The sequence below is a fragment of the Megalobrama amblycephala genome, linkage group LG8 (genome assembly GCF_018812025.1).
Source record: "Megalobrama amblycephala isolate DHTTF-2021 linkage group LG8, ASM1881202v1, whole genome shotgun sequence".
Classification (NCBI taxonomy): Eukaryota; Metazoa; Chordata; class Actinopteri; order Cypriniformes; family Xenocyprididae; genus Megalobrama; species Megalobrama amblycephala.
In genome coordinates this window covers 16,161,479-16,174,649 of record NC_063051.1, presented here as the reverse complement: position 1 = coordinate 16,174,649, position 13,171 = coordinate 16,161,479, and the positions used below count along the sequence as shown (strand labels likewise).

The 13,171-nt window shown below is 35.7% G+C and overlaps 1 long non-coding RNA gene across 1 annotated transcript; it reads left to right on the top strand.

Moving 5' to 3' along the window:
- The first annotated feature begins 3,979 nt into the window (after positions 1-3,979).
- Positions 3,980-6,356, top strand: LOC125273275. Its single transcript, XR_007186034.1, has 2 exons — positions 3,980-4,032; positions 5,604-6,356. It is a non-coding gene; the product is annotated as an uncharacterized LOC125273275 (long non-coding RNA).
- The last annotated feature ends 6,815 nt before the right edge of the window (positions 6,357-13,171 follow it).

Here is a 13,171-nt window from a genome sequence, read left to right as displayed (position 1 = left end):
AAAGTTGACAAACAGAACAGAATGCTCACATTTTGCTATGCGAAAGTAAATAGTAGAGGAAGAATCCGGTACCAGCTCTCTTGTATCTGTGCTTATTTGGTGTTATACGTATTTGGTGTTATTTGACAGACACCATAATGAATACAAAAATCTGAATGTCTGTTTAAAAAAATGTAAATACTGTTTGACAAGCGGGCGGCAGAAACGTAAAGTTACATAGTGCTTTGTGCCCCAGGGTAACCAAGGTATTTATACTTTTGTCAAAGAGCTGGTGTCATTAAAATGTATCAATAGAATCTTATACCATAATTCTACATAATACCTAGTCTTACCCTCAGACGTCACACCTACTGAACTGAACTGGTTGGCTGAACGTCTGATGAATATGATGCACAAAATTGGAAACACTTCAGGAGTTTTGAAATTCGTCGTTTAATTAGGTGAATTCTACAGGATTTCCGGGAGACATTTGTGCCGCATTCTTTAACGGTCCACCTGGAAACAAAGCCGCTGTGATGCCAAACCCCCTCATGGAAGAAGAAAGCCATCGTGTTTACAACTGTTACAATTAGTGATTTTCAAAATGTGGCATAGATTCTTTAAAATATGTCCAAGAGTTTTACACACCGGTCTGTTAGGGACATCGATGTTACATTTTCATGGCCCTAAACATGACTCTGAACAAAATGAACTGTGATTGGTTGCTTTACATGTCAGTCAGACGGCCTCTGGGCTGTCGTTGCCAAATGAAAGCTGCTATGGAGGCCAGACCTTCCGCCGTAGGTCTGAAGGTTTGACTACACGAGACTACATAATACCTAAAGGCAATATTAAACCTGAAAGGGTTGGGGAGAGTTTTAACATCATAGCTTATCAATATTTTGAGAAATGTTTATTTATTTATTTATTTTTTATTTTTTTTTTTAGTTAGATACAATGTACTGAAATCAATGGTAACCCAAACTGTTAACAGCATTCTGTCAGAGAGTGAATCTGCATTTTAAACACCTCTAACATTTCAGCTGTCTTCTGTTTTTTATTACACATTGGTCTGGACAGACAAATCTCATGCGAAAATCTGACTGAACTTTCGTGTTAGTGTGAACAGGCCTTTAGCTTATCTCTTTTTGTGGAGCAAGCATTGTCACAGCAAACCCATGTTACAATCACCCCGGTCTCCCCTGCAGTCATTCTGTTACCGGTGAAAACTGAACACATCTTGTGTGTGTCTGTTACACTATATGTGCTGTTTATTCTGTGTGTGAGGAAGAGAGAGAGAGTGAGAGATACAGCAGTTTTGATTACTGCTCTGCTACTTTTATGGGGGTCCGACAGGCCGTGTCCTCACAGTGGGAAATCAGTAGCTCTGTAATTAGCCCTGTGGGGGAGCTCTGCTGTCTGCAGCACCTCACAGAGGGAGCGTTAGCCTTGCTGTTTTGCCCTGTTCCTAGTCATCTCCAACACTCTCTCATTACACACAGAACTGCAGCGAGTCTTCACACGGGGTCAAACACACAGTACAGCCATAGAGCATACTGCCACAAAGATCAGCATGCATTTTTCCAGAAAGAATGGACTCAAAAGTTGAATGCCGAGATAGATGTGTGGTTTGTAGGTGAAGTGTGGTTTTGCTTAAAGTTAACCCTAATCCTGTTCTTTTATATTGCTTTGAGATTTTAAAATGAGCTATTCACTGTGAGAATGACTTCAATTTAAAATAGAACATGTCAGTGAATAGTGCAAATACTTGACTAACTTGACTCGTGCCCTGGGCTTTTGAGCAGTGCACAGGCCAATAGAAAATGTCCTGTTTATATTGGATCCTATTGGTATTTTCAAGGTTGCTCACAGTGGAGCCAAGTTGGAATTACTGGGATGTTAAAGCTTCAAATGTATTAACTACTGAAAATGACAGTTTGATGTCATGGGTGTTTTCAGACCTTGTATTTGAGCAATTGAATCTGGTACAGTTGGTCAAATCTCTTGCCAAATTTTCTTTGTCTTTGTAAATTAGTTAAAATATGGTTGGAAAGGCTATTGTAATTAGAAAACGGGGATATTATAAAATTTCTACATGTCATTGACTAGATATCACACTAAAAGCTGCACAAAAACCTGTATGCATTTAGATTTTTTTTTTAAGATACAAAAACTTAAAGGTGCTAAAGAGGATGTTTTGTTTGATACATTTTTGCAATATTACTTGAAACTGTCTTTATTAACTGATAAAAGACTATTTATTAGGTGCACTAAAAGGAATAATATTAATTTACATCATCTGTGCAAAAAACATCAGCCAATCGTTTACGCGATGATTGGCCCTCTGGTTTGTCAATCACTGCCGTGACGTTCCTTGTGAGAGACGTGCGCGGATTGGCCCTCTGGCTTGTCAATCACTGCCATGACGTTCCTTGTGAGAGACGTGCGCGGATTGGCCCTCTGGTTTGTCAATCACTGCCATGACGTTCCTTGTGAGAGACGTGCGCGGATTGGCCCTCTGGTTTGTCAATCACTGCCATGACGTTCCTTGTGAGAGACGTGCGCGGATTGGCCCTCTGGTTTGTCAATCACTGCCATGACGTTCCTTGTGAGAGACGTGCGCGGATTGGCCCTCTGGTTTGTCAATCACTGCCATGACGTTCCTTGTGAGAGACGTGCGCGGATTGGCCCTCTGGTTTGTCAATCACTGCCGTGACGTTCCTTGTGAGAGACGTGCGCGGATTGGCCCTCTGGTTTGTCAATCACTGCCATGACGTTCCTTGTGAGAGACGTTCCATGCAAAGTCAAAAAACACTTTCGTTTTCTCATAATATACATTTAATTTCACCTCAGTTCACCAAAGATTGGTAAACGATTCATTAGAAGCAGTTTGAAGAATCAGTCTCTCTAAACCCCTCCTTTCCGTGAGCCTACATTGCTCTGATTGGTCAGATGGCCAGATGGCCCAATCCTTTGTGATTGGTCTACTGCGCGCGCTGCGCGCCAATTGCCATAACTGAATGACAGCTATATCAATTCGCAAGACATTGTATGTATGGATAGAAAAGATAGCATCGATTGTACCTTATTAATTCGAGTCCGAGTCCGACGATGAAACGTCTGAAATAGTCGATCAACCAGAAACTGATCGCAATCACGACTGGAGTAGGACGTTTCTATATGGTAAGTGTCACCTTAGTTTGTGTTATTTATAAGACGTGACAGTAGCGTCACTGTTATACTTTATGTAGGTGCACCTGTGGGAACTGTCAGAATACCAAGCGTAGTTGAAAACCTCTAAACATTAGAGAAACATTTAGGACAGATGTGTACAGACTTTTTCGTCATGACTATTAACAAAGAAAAACGGCTAACGTTATATCATTGTTTGACATTACAATGGGTGTTTACTGTTCACAGAGAGAATACTTCAAGTTAGCGCGGACTAGCATCTTAAAGCGGAACTCAGTAAGATTAGTGCTCGCCTCAAACACACCACTACAAGTCAATTAATCATCGTAAGGACTTAGAAAACTTTTTATGAAGGTAAAAAAAGTTACTTAGAATCAACGAGAATATTTTTGGAGCGCCAAAAAAAAACAAAATAACGACTTATTTAGTGATGGCCGATTTCAAAACACTGCGTCATGAAGCATCGGAGCATAAATGAATCAGTGTGTCGAATCATGATTCAGATCGCGTGTCAAACTGCCTACGGCAGCTCCGAACAGCAGATTCGACACACTGATTCATTTATGCTCCGATGCTTCATGAAGCAGTGTTTTGAAATCGACCATTACACAAAATAAGTCGTTATTTAGTTTTTTTTTTTGGCACTCAAAAAATATTCTCGTTGCTTTATATTATTAATATTGAACCACTGTACTCACATGAACTGATTTAAATATGTTTTTAGTACCTTTATGGATCTTGAGAGAGGAAGTGTCATTGTACCCTATGGAGGCCTCACGGAGCTATCGGATTTCAACTAAAATATCTTAATTTGTGTTCTGAAGATTAACGAAGGTCTTACGGGTGTGGAACGGCATGAGGGTAAGTAATAAATGACAGAATTTTCATTTTTGGGTGAAATAACCCTTTAACATCCTATTACAATCCCGATAGAGGTCCATAGTTTACTACTGTAATAATAAAAACGCAGAGGAAAAAACAGTTTGTTTTACAGTTATGTAAGTGAACCAGGCCCACAGCTATGTTGTAAACTCCCATGTTGTAAACTCCCATGTTAGCCGAGAACAAAGGTGAATAGCTGATAATGCATTAAACTTTGTAAACAAAATTCGTGCTCCATCCTTGATCATACTCTAAGTAATAAGACAGATAAGCTGCGACACATTTTTTAGACAATATTGGACCCACATCTGAAACGTGAGTTAGCCGGTTTTGCAGGAGACATACAGAGGTGTACATTACACAACGTAACATACAAAACTACGAATTTTGAACGATCACTAGAAAATATAAACATCAATTATTAATCATACTTACAGGTTGAGATTCAGAGGAGCTAGCTGGTCCAAATAAACTGGACATATTTTAAGAGCAAGCGTTTTGTGAATCCTGCGTTAAACTCCCCGAGGTTTGAGAAGCAGTCAGTAAAATGACGGGAACACAACAAAAGATGTGGTTTGTGATGTGGTATTGTTGAAAAAATGCATTTTCCCTGGCGTCTGCACGCACAATAAGTGGCCGGGTAATATGCTAATGTTTCGTTGTGACGTCACAATGAAACGGCTTGGGATTCGTTTAATTGACTCAGAGTCGACTCTTTTGAGAGACAATAACTTTATATACGGTGCACTTTCAGATTTAAAACTTTGCAGGATGTTTTCATTCATTTAGAGCTATGTTACACACTACATGAAAGGTAATTTTCAAAAATCCATAATAGGGGCACTTTAATATATGCCCCTACATTCTATTCTTGACCTTTTTTACTTTTATTCAGAAGAAAATAGTGACAGAGAGAGAAAACAGACCTGAACCCAGCTAAGACAAAGAGTATTCAAGAGTGTCAGAAAAAGAGAAAATTAAAAAAATATATATTAAAAATATACTGTGTATTCATGGTTTTGACAAACTTGTACCATTTTCAACTAAAGCATAAATTGATGTGGCGTAACCAGGTAAAAATGTTCTTAATGTTTTTATATGTATTTTTTTCAAGTTTGTTGTTGTTTGTTATATTTTAAGGTGATGACACAGTCATGAGGGTCTTCATGAGATTTATTAAATTATAATTACTACATGACAGATTTTTTTTTTTTTTTTTTTGGCAGAATTTGTCAAATATAATTTGACAGATTTTTTTCTTATTTTTCTCCCCCTAAGAAATGAAAAAGTTTAGCACACATTTGTATATATATATATATATATATATATATATATATAGTTTTTTTTTTTTTAAGAATTTCATTGGTTTTAATGGGACTTTTTTCTTCTTTATTATAGGTCAGTTGTACCACCCAGACATTTCATTCCAGCAAAACTAACTTTAATTTTCAAATTTTGAAATTTGAAAATCAATGTTTATCATAGAGGTGCATTTGAAGTTATAGTATTTATGATTTGCATTTTTTATGTGTTTTTGGGTAATTTTATAGATTCAGACAGAGAGAGAGGGAGAAAAAAGGAGCATCATATCATCATGCGGCTATCCATTAGGCCACAACCCTAACTAACACATCCGCCACTTTAATAGAGAATTTAAACCAAGTTGTTTATGTGTCACGGTTTTGCCTAAATTGTCTGTACATTATATGAAAAATGTGTCACCCAATATTAACCAAATAATCAAAGGAATAGCTAAAAGCAATGGGGGCTTTTGGATTAATAGCATTATTTACAAAGCTATAGCTGGGTATTGCAAATGTGTCTAAGTTAGCAGCAACACATTTGTTCCTAGCGCAGTAATTGCCTTTTGAAGTGCGGTGCTTTCACCCATGTTGCCTGAAACAGAAAACTGATCAGAGAACAAATAATAGAGCTAAATGAAATGTGTCTTGTTGCCGTAAGTCTACCCTGAATGTCTGAGCCTTTCCAGTCAGCTTTGATGAGCTCTAATCTCGTCCTTTCTCTAATCCGTATTGGTATGCCTTGTGTAATGTCTGTGCATTTCAGTGTCAAAAGAAGAAAACCGGTGTGTGTTTCCTTGCAGTTTTACACACGAGGAAAAAGACGCTTTCATACATTGTTGCTGTTTTCTGTTCTGTAGTTTCATAGTGTGTAAAGCAGGACCACCAGTGTCCAAATTTACATTTGTCAAGCATTACATTTGTGAAAAGATTCTACATTTTTTAAATTACTTAATGGTTTAAATCCTAATGTAAAAATAAAAGCTCAAACCCTCACTGTCAGTTCAGAGCTTCAAAGTCTTTTTCTTTGTTGTAACTACATACAAAAAAACATTGCACCAAAACTGAAATCTAAAGAACAAAATCATGATGACATTCTAGTGGAATTTTGTGTCATTTCACCAAGACCAAGAAAATATCAGTCTTTTTGCTGAAAATAACAAAATAATATTTATTTAAATATTCAAATAAAAAAAAATACTTTAGCAAAATTAATTCACATATTTATAATGTTTGTTAAAAGAATAAAAAGTAAAGCAAAACAGTTTTATTATCATTAAGAAATTATTGTTGGATTTTTCTTTTATTGCCATAGACTGCAATAGTCGGATTCCAGAAGTAAAAACACATTCCATTTCTTCATAGAGAAATTAACTTTTAATGATAACTTGTAGACCTTTAAAGACAGCTCTACTGTGAGCTACGAGGTTGTTAATCGTAGTATTTGCTTCTGTTGAAGCCATTAGCATGCATTATTTGAACTTGGTTTTTAAAATGTGTTCAAAAGCAGAATTCATTGTTAAAAACTACATCACCCATGATGCTGTACAGAAAATTTCACCAATCAGTCGAAACCTGGTTGAAACAAGCAAACGTGCCAAAAGATCTTGTTAGCTCTGCCCAATCCCATGAAACATTGCAAATTACATAATCGAGTCGATCTCTCTACGCTCTCAATATTTCTAAATATTTGAATACATATGCGTATTTAGCAATAAATCATGGTTTGTGGCTTATAACGCTTTAACAAAGACTTTTTTGAAATCCATATGGAAGAAATGAATGGAAAAACACATTAGCACATATTTGAAAGTTACCTGGTTCACAAAATGCACATTATAACATTTGAGATGTTGATAACCTTTCCTCAGAATAGCGTCTGCCTTTATTTTTGATCCCAGTTATGTCTTTAATTTTGTTGCTTTCTCGGCTCTGGGAGGTCTTGCTCCAGACCCAACAAAGGCAGACATTTGTTACCATCCAGTTTCTACATCAACAGCAACTTTGTCTGGTTTGTCATCCAAACACAGCTGTGCAATGTGTGGATGAGGGTATTTGGAGGCGAAATAAAGCTGATGGCATCCTGGGTAAATGAGGGAAGATTCACACGGAATAATGAATGCCGGAGCTGTTTCTCTGTGGCTGATGTGTATCTAAAAGGTTCAGTAAATACTGTTTCTGAACTGAAAGTCTTATCAGCAGATATACATATCCACTGCAACCGCTGGCCCCACATGAGGGCTGTCTATCTCCTCCATCACTTTTAGTCTTTACAAGTCCCCTTTTTACCATTCTTAGGCAGGACTGAAACATGTTCCACATCATCTGATGCTTTACCCTTTTTCCCTTTCTGAGCCCAAAGTTTTGTGTGTGTGTGTACATACATACATATATATATATATATATATATATATATATATATATATATATATATATATATATATATATATATATATATATATATATATATATATATATATATATATATATATATATATATATATATATATATATATATATATATATATATATATATATATATATATATATATATATATATATATAATATATGTGTGTGTGTGTATATATATATAATATATGGGTGTGTGTGTGTGTGTAATTATAATATAAGAGCCTACACTCTAAAAAATGCTGGGTTAAAAACAACCCAAGTTGGGTTGAAAATGGACAAACCCAGCGATTGGGTTGTTTTAACCAGCGGTTGGGTTAAATGTTTGCCCAACCTGCTGGGTAGTTTTATTTAAACCAACTATTGTTTAAAAATTGCTATATGGCTAGCTTAAAATGAACCCAAAATAGTTGGGAAATTAAAAACCAGATGCAATTAGAGGCAACAATAATAGACAAAAGGTGAATGTTTATTAATAAGCTTTAATATTTTATTAATATAAATTTAATAGTTTAATAGTTTATTAATATACATTTATTAATAAGCAATTTAATAAATGTTTATTGTTTAATAATTATTCATTGAACATTAATAAATGTTCAATTCCAACATACGTTGGGTTAATTTTAATTAAGCAATACAGTAATTTTTAAACAATAGTTGAGTTAAATAAAACTACCCAGCAGGTTGGGCAAACATTTAACCCTACCGCTGGGTTAAAACAACCCAATTGCTGGGTTTGTCCATTTTCAACCCAACTTGGGTTGTTTTTACCCCAGCATTTTTTAGAGTGTATATTGTAGAGAAGTACACATATTCAGACATGGGGCTGGTTCATGGTTATGATGTGACTAAAAAAACCTAATTGGAGCTCTCTGATATGTCCTAAATCTACTGTTTCAATAGGAACTACATCACAGGACAGAAAACTGTACTTAGTGAATTCAAGGGGTTCATAAGTACATTTGTTTAGGAAAAGAAAAAAAGTTAACCAATTGTGATTTATTTGTTTAGTTGGTTAGTTATCCTAAAACAGAATAAAAACTAATAAGGGTTTTATGCATGTATGTATGTGGGTCAATGACGTGACGGGTCTTTTTTTTTTTTTTTTTGTCCAAAGGCCTTAATAATAAAACAACAGAGATATGACATCCAAAGTATGTAAGGTAGTACAACTAGATCTCTTATACTGAATCCAAAAGGTTTTAATTATATTTTGCTACATATAAAAGTATTTTAAATATTTTGAAGTGTCAAAAGGTCATTCGGTTTAACTGTCCAAAGGCCAATACAGCTAGTTCATTTGTGATTAAAATATATTAAAATGTAATAAATGTATATATTTTTTATTCTGACATGATTTTATAACATCATATATCAACATGGTGCAAAATGGTATTAAAATTATGTGTAGAAGTCATTGCTTTGTTATAAGAAAGAATGTCCAGAAAAATTTATTTTTTTGATTTCATTCAGAGCAACCAATATAAAGGGACCGTGTGTCAGGATGTGACATCATTCAGACACGTGCAAAGGACCACATGGTTGTGAAGCAAAGTAACTAACTCTCTCTTAACTACTTGAAGAATTCATGATTTCACTTGCTCATACGCATATCCCGAAACATCAGGTCATTCTTTACAACCACTATAAAACATGGAAAATGTTGTAATATTTTAAAAACTTTTACTAAATAAAAAATGTTTGATTGTGCTTTTGCTAGCTAGCTAGCCTGTTAGCATTATTTTAAAATATCGTCATTCGGTAAAACTGAAATTTTGGTTAAACTGAATGACTTTTTTGGTGACAAATTTTGTCCATCTTGTAAAAAATGACAAAAGCAGTGTTAATTGATTATAAAATGAATAGAATAAATATAAATAAGAATAAAATGTATTTATTTATTTAGCTGTGAGGGTACATAAGACAAAAGAGAAGTTGAAGCTAAGCCTTTATAATGGCCTAATCTGAATGCCGCTTGTAGTCTGTTCACATTACTTATCTTCCATGTTAGTTTGGACTTTGTTCCATCTGATAGTTCTTGTTTCTATAGGTAAAGCATGTGTAGTCTCCTCAGGCCAGCTTATTAAATGATAAACTGTGTTTCTGTCTTTGCCCTGCTTGTGATGTATGCTAGTAACACAGGAGCGGAGCAGTGGGGCTGTCTTTTAGTGTTTAATAGGCTGACTTTACAGCCCACTGGCCAGCTTTACCCTGCTGCCACGGCTAAAGGCAGAGTAAAGAAGACAAGGTCAAAGCCCGGGTGAGATATTGACCTCACAGAGCCTTGACCTTGACTCTGTTTGGCACACTCCCTGTGCTGAATCTGTGCCCCTTTGGCCTGCATTAGGTATTTGCAAAGACAAGAGCTCTGTGGGAAGGGAAAAATAATTTGTTAGCATCATAGCAGAATCTGTCAACTGCTGGCTTGTTGCCACGGAAACAGATTTTAAAAAAAATTCATTGTAGGCCTTGGCTTTTAAATTGAATCTCGGTCATCTACTGTAAGTACACATTGTATAGTATGAGACAGAGTACATAGTACAGTACAGTGTATAAAGTATATGTATATTTATATATATTTTTGAAGGGTCTGAATTAGGGTCGAAACTAAAATCAATCATTTAAACTACTGTTTTGCTACTGAGCAACTACTGAGTTATTAAATAACTCTTTAATTAACAGTGTTCTTAAATTATTAGTGTTTTTAAAGATTAAATTTTAGATGTTGGCAAAGATAATCTAGATGTCATCTACAGGTGCTGGTCATATAATTAGAATATCGTGAAAAAGTTCATTTTTTTATTGTAAATTATTTTAAAAAATGAAACTTGCATATATTCTAGATTCCCTACACGTAAAGTAAAACATTTCAAAGGTTGTTTTTTTTTTTTTTTTTAAATTGTTGATTAGAGCATACAGCTAATGAAAGTCCAAAATCCAGTATCTCAAAATATTAGAATATTTACATTTGAGTTTCATTAAATGACCATCTCTACAGTATAAATTCCAGGTATCTCTTGTTCTTTGAAACCACACTAATGGGGAAGACTGCTGACTTGGCAATGGTCCAGGAGACAATCATTGACACCCTCCACAAAGAGAGTAAGTCACAGAAGGTCATCACTGAATGGGGTGGCTGTTTACAGAGTGATGTATCAAAGCATATTGAATGCAAAGTTGACTAGAGGGAAGAAATTGGGTAGGCAAAGGTGCACAAGCAACAGGGATGACCACAAGCTTGAGAATACTGTCAAGTAAAGCCGATTCAAACACTTGGGAGAGCTTCACAATGAGTAGAATGAAGCCGGAGTCAGCGCATCAAGAGTCACCACACTCGGACATCTTCAGGAAAAGGACTACCAAGCCACTTCTGAAACAGAAACAACGTCAGAAGCATCTTACCTGGGCTAAGGAGAAAAAGAACAGGGTAGCGTTTCCCAAAAGCATCATAAGCCTAAGATGATCGTAGCTCCATTGGTTTCAATGGAGCTACGATCAACTTAAGCTTACGATGCTTTTGGGAAACGCAGCCCTGGACAGTGAACAGAGGTCGAAAGTCCTCTTTTCAGATAAAAATAAATTTTGCATTTCATGTTGAAATCATGGTCCCAGAGTCTGAAGGAAGACTGGAGAGGCACAGAATCCAAGCTGCTTGAAGTCTAGTCTGAAGTTTCTGAAGTCAGTAATGATTTGGGGGGGCCATGACGTCTGGTGGTGTTGGTCCATTGTGTTTTATCAAGTGCAAAGTCAATGCAGCTATCTTCCAGGAGATTTTGGAGCACTTTATGCTTCCATCTGCTGACAATCTTTATGGAGATGCTGATTTCCTTTTCCAGCAGGACATTAGCACCTGCCCACAGTGCAAAAACCACTTCCAAGTGGTTTGCTGACCATGATATTACTGTGCTTTATTGGCCAGCCAACATGCCTGACCTGAATCTATGGGATATTTTCAAGAGAAAGATGAGAAACAGTCGATCCAACAATATATAGATGATCTGAAGGCTCAATAGTGCCTCAGCAGTGCCACAGGCTGATCACTTCCATGCCACACTTCACTGATGCTGTAATTTGTGCTAGGAGCAAGTCATTTGCTGTAATATGTGCTGCCGACCAAGTATTGAGTGCACAAATGAACATACTTTAAAGAACTTGAACTTTTCTGTTTTGAAAATCAATTTTTTGATGATCTTAGGAAATATTCTAATATTTTGAGATACTGGATTTTGGACTTTCATGAGCTGTACGCTCTAATCATCAAAATAAAAATAAAAAAACTTTTGAAATGTTTTACTTTACATGTAGGGAATCTAGAATATATGAAAGTTTCATTTTTTAAAATAATTTACAATAAAAAAATTAACTTTTTGATGATATTCTAATTATATGACCAGCACCTGTAATTTAATCTAAAAATAGATGAAAATGCCATGCACAATTACTTGTTTCCCCCACAAAAAAAGAAGGTAACTGCGACTTTTTAGCTCACAATTCTGACTTTTTTTCTTTCAAATGTGAGTTTATATCATGCAATTCTGGGAAAAAAGTCAGAATTGCGTGATACAAACTCGCAATTGTGAGTTATGAAGTCAGAATTGTCAGATATAAACTCGCAATTCTGAGGAATAAAGTCAGTCTTTTTTACCTCTGAATTGGACTTTATAACACGCAATTGCGAGCTTATATCTCACATTTCTTAGAAAAGAAGTCAGAATTGCAAGATATAAACACAATTGTGAGAGAAAAAGTCAGAATTGCGAGATGTAAACTTGCAATTGTGAGAAAAAAGTCAGAATTGTGAGATAAAAAGTCACAATTATCTTTTAAATTGTTTTATTGCAAGGTGGAAACAAGCTTCAATACAATTTGTAGAGTGACTCTTAAGTCCATAAAGTGTCCAACATTCCCCACAGATCATCTACTTGTATAGTACACTAAGATTTCTTGAATTTTTCACTGTAAACACATAATTTTGTCTAAACTAGAATAGTTACTGTTTCAAATAATACTGAGATCTACAAGATTTAACTCGACCCCTTACTTATATATATGACAAATGGCCATTTTTATTGCTCTTGGAGCCCTTGACTCCAAAAAGTAATCCCTTGTAGAGCAATATTTCTAACTGACTTAAGAATATTTTGCATGTTTATAGTGCATGTTTATAGTGAAGATACATGTAACTTTTTATATTAGCGTCAGGAAGTTTTGGAAGCACAGGATTTATGTTCCCTCCCAAGCAATCTGTCCTTTTTCCACTGTCACAGCAATTGAAGAACAGTTGGAGAGGAGAAGAAAAAAGAGGAAGGAGAAAGAAAAAGCAGACGAAAGGTCAACAGGATGTGAAGCTTCTATTATCAGCAATCTTCTCCTGGCTTCCACAGGCAGCTTGTTTCTAAACTGC